Source organism: Grammomys surdaster, unplaced genomic scaffold (genome assembly GCF_004785775.1).
Source record: "Grammomys surdaster isolate TR1022 unplaced genomic scaffold, NIH_TR_1.0 126059, whole genome shotgun sequence".
In the NCBI taxonomy this organism is placed as follows: Eukaryota; Metazoa; Chordata; class Mammalia; order Rodentia; family Muridae; genus Grammomys; species Grammomys surdaster.
The window spans coordinates 1,314,973-1,322,498 of NW_021620869.1; the positions used below are offsets into that span (position 1 = coordinate 1,314,973).

The following is a 7,526-nucleotide window of genomic DNA, read 5'->3' on the forward strand; positions in this document are numbered from 1 at the left end:
AGGGAAGGGAAGGGAAGGGAAGGGAAGGGAAGGGAAGGGAAGGGAAGAAGGTTGGAATCCATTGGTCTTCTGTGCTAGTCATCCTCTCCTTCATCCTCCTCTCCTTCATCCTCCCTCTCCTCCCTTCATCTTCTTCACCTTCATCCTCATCTTCTTCATCAATATCTTCCAACCCTTCTTCCTCCTCCTCCTCCTCCTCCTCATCATCATCATCATCATCATCACTATCTTCTGCCTATCCTTCTTCACCACCCATATCAAGCCCTAGAGCGAGCAGAAGTCAAAGATTAGAAGTCTCAGTGTTCTGAACCAAATAGTCCTGCAAGAGTCCTCTCCTAACATGGCTGCACTTGCATCAGAATAGTCAGTAAACCAGGTAAAGAAGCTCTCTGGCTCTTTATGCTGCCTCTTCCTGTTGGCCTTATTCTGTGTTTGACTTGATCATTTTATCAAATCCTTTCCAGATTTCCATTTGATTTCCTGTGGATTCTGAAGATAGGTCACCATTCTCATTCAGATGAAATTCTTTGGAGAGAACTTTATTTCCAAAATAAGGATTTCCATCAGAATAAAAATCTATTCTGTAACCTGATTAAATGTCTTCAAATTCTGTCACTCAGCTCCGGTCAAATAATACAAAGCCTTCTCTTCTTCCACTCCAAGCAGTGCAGACACTTGTGGATGGTTGACAAATGTTATCCAAAAAAGTTTGGATTTTGGAGATCAGTTCTGATCTCTTCTGAAAAAGTGGTTGGTGCAGTTTGTTATATTTTTGTTCTGCTTTCAAATTTTCCTCACTGGCTTGTTCATTAAGTCTGTCTGTTTCATTTTGTACTTCATCAGTTGCTTCTTGCTGTTCTTTTTTTCTCCCTTCAGCAGGCTGGGGGAGGCCTCTCCTCCAGCTTCAGTGCAGCAGCCAGTCTGGGTTTCTTGGACTGAGACAGAATCACATATTGCTGTTTCTGGGCAGAGGCCTGATGTTCACAGCAAGAAGGAACTTGCAGAGAATCCTTTTTAATACCTTGTCTTAAAGATAGGGTTTCTGTTGCTTCAATAAAATGCCATGACCAAAATGAACTCAGAGAGGAAAGGGTGTGTTTAGCCCTACAATTTTGAGTCTGTCATCCATGGAAGTTAGGCCAGAAATCAGAAGGCGGAAACTGAAGCAGACTCTGCAGAGGAATGCTTGCTGCTTATTGGCTTTCTCTACACACATTTCTCAGCTTGGTTTGCTTTCTTATCTATCCAGGCCACCAGGAGTGGCCCTGTGCCAATGAGCTGGAGTCTTCCACATTCATTGTTAATCAACAAAATGTCCAACAAGCATGGGCAGGGGTCAGTCTGGCAGAGCATTTTATCAGTCCAAGTTCCCTCTTTCCAAATGACTCTCACTTGTGACAAATTGACAAAAGTACCCAGAATACACCTCATAAGTTTCAGTTTCAGATGCTTTGAGTTGATATGGAAAACTTCAAAGTCTGCTATGATCTAAAGATAACTTTCCCTTCAAGGGAAAGTTTAATATTATTTATCATTTAGTTCAAAATGGCTTGTTCAATATCCAATTAACATTTTTCTCCTCTCACTTGCTTATAACTGAACATTAATGTATTCTACTAAAATAATAGCTCATATACTTAAACACTAAAAGTCTGAAATTAAAAACAAAACCATTTTAAATAACTTAAGTAAGATCTCTGCCTTTAGTTCACAAAACACAGAATATGTATTTCTCAACTGTCCTATTTTGCTTCCTATTGCTGTGATAAGACACTGAACAAAATTGACCTGGGGAAGAAATTATTTATTTGGCTTACAGTTTCCACTTTCACAGTACATTATTGAGGGAAGTCAGGGCAGAAGCACAAACAGGGAGCAGATGCTGAAGCAGAACCACAAGGTACTGCTTGCTGTCTTACTCGTCATGGCTTGCTCAATTGCTTGCTTGTACAAACCAGGAGCACCTAACCGGCATGGCAGTGTGTGCAAAGAACTGGGCTCTACCACATCAGTCACTAACCCCTGCACGTTTATCCATAGACTAATCCGAGGGAGACAATTCCTGAGTTGAGGTTCTCTCTTCCCGGGTTTCTCTGGTTTGTGTCAAACTGACAAAAAACTAACCATCACATCAACCTGAAGTGGAAACTTAAGGGTTCTTTGGAAAGTCAGTTGTGTCAGATGGTGTTTCGCTGGGGCAAACACGTGAAGGAGTATCTCCTGAAGAGGACAAAGATAAAAGGATGTTTTGTTAAAGACAGACCCGTGAAGGAATGTTTCACTGAAGCAGACACAGGTGAAAGGATGTCCTATTAAAACAAGCACGTGAAAGGACACATGATATAGGATTCTTGGCTAACGACATGTATGTATTGGTCCATCTTACATTGTGTAGCTGAGCTCCATTTGTTAGTACTCCATAGAGAGAAACACCAAAAATCTTCTAATGCTTCAGCTTCTTGCCACTGCTGTGGACTTGGGACAATTGGCAGAGTGATGTCCTCTGAGACAGATTCACATAGAGTTTTGCTAGGACAGGCTCACATGCTGAAGCAAAACCTGTGGTGAGGCAAGACCTGTGGAGGACATGTGATGGAAGGAGTATAAATAGGACTCAAGAGACTGTAAGAGGGACTTGCTGGTACAGCTAGCTCTACAACACTTCTTGGTCTCTAGTCTTCACTAATCATTCATTGAGAGAAGCACAGCAAAGAACTTCTCCTGGCATTCCTGCTGGTCCCTCCTGCTGACTCGAGCCAATTCCACTGAGGCCTGGCTGTTCCTGCTAGGTCATGCCACCGCTGCTGCTATCCTGACTCTACTGAACTGGTCTGCTGGTATATTCGTGAAGTGTTTGCAAGTGTGCTGATTTCCTGACCATGAGGATAGAAATTGCTCCAAAGGACCATTTCTAAACAGGTCCACTTCTGAATCATAATAACCTTTCTTTTCTACTACCTCTGGTGGGCGGTGGACTAGAAGAGAGGTTAAAGCATTTAAGAACCATTGGTAAAAGTAGGCATTGAAAAAATTAAAGTTACATCAACCAAATTAGATTACTTGTTCAACTAGTTTGATTATGTGTTTCTGTGTATGTATACTTATGCATATCTTGTTTGTGTTGGTTCTAATTTTTGTGTAAGAAATCAAAGTGCCAATACCCTTACCTCATAGTGATATAAAAATCACTTTCTTCTTCTTTTTTTCTAATGTTGGGGAATTGATCCTAGCATCTTGCTAGGTAAGAGCTCTGCCACTGAGCTACATTTCCAGTCCTAATTAACTCATTTTTCACAGGCTTAAATTGGAATCCTGTCTTGTCTTCTGATATAAACTGAAGATATTGTTTCAGGAGAAAAAAAAATGTGATAAAGAAGTCACCACTCCACCCTGCAGACGAGGACTTTACACCCAAGTATCTTCTTCTCATGTACATCTCTAGAAATTTTAAACAGCCCCCTGATGGAGTAGTCCAAGGTGAGGGGTCTAATTTGTGCTAAGCATTGTAAGAGTCTTAATAAATACTACATGGTTTCATTTTTTTATAATGATAAAGAACCATTCATGAAAAAGAATTTTGTGTACTCTATGAAGACAGACATTATACTATCTAAGTAATATAAATCCCAACCTGTAGCCGCCCAAGCTGCCTCACGTTTAGGGGGCCACTTTGTAACGGCCCGTTCTGCTGCTCTGGTCCGCAGGTCAGGGCCTAGCAAGAGAGAGAGTAGAGACACGAAGAATGGAGACAAGACAGGGAGTCTGGTCAAGTCTCTTCAAGTCTCTTTTATTGAAAGGAAATCCTGGGTATTTATAGCCTTTACCACATGCCTTGCCCTCGTGGACAAGCACAGCTGAAGGCACTACATCATGTGCCTTGCAGCGTGGATATCACGTGCACCTAGCTAGCAGTGAGGAGACCACGTGCGCTCAGCAGCGTGGATATCACATGCGCCTTGTAGCTGGTGGCACTAAACAGCAAAACAAGATATGTGAGAAAAACAAGATGTTTATCAGAGTGTGCTCAGCTGTTGCGGGCTGTTGAAAACAAGTCTCTTGTCAGGGTATATGGCTCAAGAAGGCTGCAAAGATGATAGCCACTTTTGGCTAGGTGTTGGCTCCCAACACCAACCAAGACATAAGATTGAAGTGAAAACTTCTGGCTTATTTGGAAAGTCAGTTATGTCAAATGATGTTTTGCTGGGGTGCACAGGTGAAAGGATATCTTCCTAAAGCAGACACATGAAAGAATGTTTTCTTGAAGCAGACATGGGTGAAAGGATATTTTGCTGGAGCAGATACATGAAAGAATGTTTTCCTGAAGTAAACATGTGAAAGGACCCGTGGTGAAGGAATATAAATATTATCCCAAAGACAGCATTGCTATTCTTGGCTGACAACACTCATGTATTGGTTTGCCTTACATAGCATTTTTAAGCTCAACTTGTGGTAGCCAATACTGAGAGAAACTCGCCCAAGAACTGCTTGTGTGGTTAATATTGGTTTTTGCATGGTATCTGCCTACTAATCCTGGAGCTGATGGTTTATATGTGGTGTCTGCCTGAGAGGACTTGTCTGCAGCTGCTGAGATGTATGCTATGGGACTGAACTGCTGCCAAAAAAGATTAAGCTTGCCCCAAAAGAACTATTGCTAAACAAATCCACTTTGTCCTAATATATCCTAATAGCTTTTCTCTTCCACTACCTCTGATGGGTAGTGAGCAAGGGGGAGGTTGAATGCTTATTAAAATGGGCTGCAAAAATATTATGCCTACATAAGATACTAGCCATCTGTTGTTCATCAAAATGAAGCTTCTAGTCCCCAGATTGAGATATATCTAATTTTCAGCTTCATATAGAAAATACACACACACACACACACACACACACACACACACACACAATAGCTAAAACATTCTTAAATAATAAAAGAACTGCTGGACTGCTGGAGATATCAGCATCTTCCATCTCAAATTGTACCTAGAGCTAAAGTAATAAAAACAGCATGATACTGTCACAAAATCAGACACATTGACCACTGAAATCCCAAAAATAAGTCCATGCATGTTTGGACATCTGGTTTTCTGATAAAGAGGCCTGAAATGCACACTAGAAAAAAGATAGCATCTTCACCAAATAGCACTAGTCAAATTGAAAGACTTCATATAGAAGAAATCAAATTCTTACCACTCTGCACAAAACTCAACTTCAAGTGGATCAAAGACCTAAGCATAAAACCATATACACTGAACCTGACAGAAAAGAAAGTGGGGACTAGTCTTGAACTCATTGGTACAGGAAAATACTCTCTGGACAGAACATTGATACAGCAGGCACTAAAATATGAAACTGAGAAGCTTCTACAAGACAAAAGACACCATCAGACAAAGTTTATAGTGGCACAAAGTATATGAGAATAACTAACCAATATATGACTGGAGTTAAGGCCCACTACAAGAGATGGAACTCATTCCCAACATGGCTTGGGTGGCCAAAAACCTGAGACTAGATAGGCCAGGGACCTAGGCAAAAACCAAATACTATTGTTCTACTAGAAGAATATGGCAGTAAAATGACTCCTAATGATATTCTGCTTCACTCACAGATCAGTGCATCACTCCTTGTTCAACCATCATCAGAGAAGCATCTGCCTCAGCAGACAAATGCAGAGATCTGCAGCCTGACAATGGAACACTCAGTCCTAAGTGGAATGTCTCCATCAAAGCCCTCTCTCCAGGGCTCAGTGAATCCTGTGAAAAAAAGGTGAAAGATTCTAAGAACCAGAGGGGATGGAAGACATCAAGGAAACAAAACCTTCTAAACACAGCATGACTGAGAAACGTATGAACTCACAGAGACTTCAGCAACATGCACAGCGCCTCCACAGGTCTGTGCCAGATGGGGTCAGGGGCAGAGAAAAGTGGGCACAAGTCCCCATCCATAACTCAGGAGCTATCTCCAAATGACAATCCCTCACAAATGAAAATTTGATTTTTTCCAAAGGAGTCTCACTGGGGATACAAACCATTCTTAACAGCAGGCCTCAGGCCCGTCAGTAGATGGCCAACACAAAATAATCTCAATGGCATCTTGGGAGGTTCCTTGCCACATAACGTTTAGTCATTTATTTTTATGTTTTATTTTTAACTTTATTTTTTAATCTTACAAGTCCTTTGTATGTATGTTATAGTTTCTGGTTTTATTTCCTTGTAAGTCCTTGTAAGCATGAACATGTGTCTCTGAGTCTACATATCTACATGTATTTCTTGTGCTTTTTCTTTGGCCCATTTTCTTCTGTTTTTTCATATTCCAATTTGTTTATTTTGGTTTATCTTAATTTTGTATTTTATTATTATTATTCTTTGGATGTCTATTTGTTTTCTAAAGAGAGATAGAAGGTTGTGGGTTAGGATCAGAGGGAGAGTAGGGTAGATCTCAGAGTAATTAGGGCAAGGGAAACCTTAATCAGAATATATTGTATGAAAAAAATTTATTTTCACTAAAAGAGAAATAGAAAAAGAAAAAAGAGAAATGCCAGACTGCTTGTCCTCTTAGCTAATTTCAGATGTAGTCAAGGTGACAACAAAGATCAGCCATCACACCAGGCCTCCAAGTGACACGTTTAGAGATCCTTACCTGGACAGTATCCTCAGCTGACCAACTGAACCTTCATGGACTCAGTCTCAGTAGTGTTCCATTACGGGTTCTCCCAGCACGTCCTTGTTTTCATTCACTGCTCTGTCTGTTGTTTCAGTAAGGCCATAATTCTCAATGTCATAGCCAGCAACTAAGGAGAGATTTAATCTTAGGTCTTTGCCATATCTGTGTTATATATAAAGTAAACTTAGACGAGCCACCTGTCTTAGCCTCTCCTAAGAATTCGCTTGCCAGCATCATCTCTGCAGTGCCACTCATGTGAAGTAGAAGTTCTTTCATGAGCGCTACAGTCAGAGTAGGGAAATCTCTGCTGTTCTCACGACCACAGGAATAGCTCCCCAGCTTACTGAAGGTAGTCAATAAATTTTTGTTTCTTTTTTACTTTTTGTTTGTTTTGTTACAAACGCCTTGTCATGTAAGTTATTAAAATATTGATTTGGAAAAATAAAAGAATTTGTTTGCTTTCAATGTTTTTTTTCTTTTTTTTTTAATACAAGTAGGCCAGCAGATGGGGCTCGGAGCTACCTAATGGAACGCAGATAAATCCATCCTGCTACAGTTTGTTGCATTTAAGTACACGTTGTATAATTAAATAAAAAGTCTAGGAATGACTTCCGGTTTGGGCCCGAGCATAGAGTAGGTCGCAGGCGGCAGCTCCGTACTCAACCCCAGAAAACCCGAGAGAAACAGGGACTCCCAGGAGCTTGAACTCACGCAGCATCCCAGGTAAGGTAAAAGCAACACTCTCCCCAAACAAGGAGCAACCGGGACCCACTGGGACCCAGGAATTCGCTCCTGGCCCGGGGCGGGCTCCATCCGGTTTGGGCCCGAGCACTCACAGATCCCGGGAGGCAGCTCTGCACCCAATC

At 41.3% G+C, this 7,526-nt stretch overlaps 1 pseudogene; it reads right to left on the reverse strand.

The window, feature by feature from the left end:
- Positions 1-74: 74 nt before the first annotated feature.
- Positions 75-1,975, reverse strand: LOC114610732 (annotated as a pseudogene).
- Positions 1,976-7,526: the final 5,551 nt, after the last annotated feature.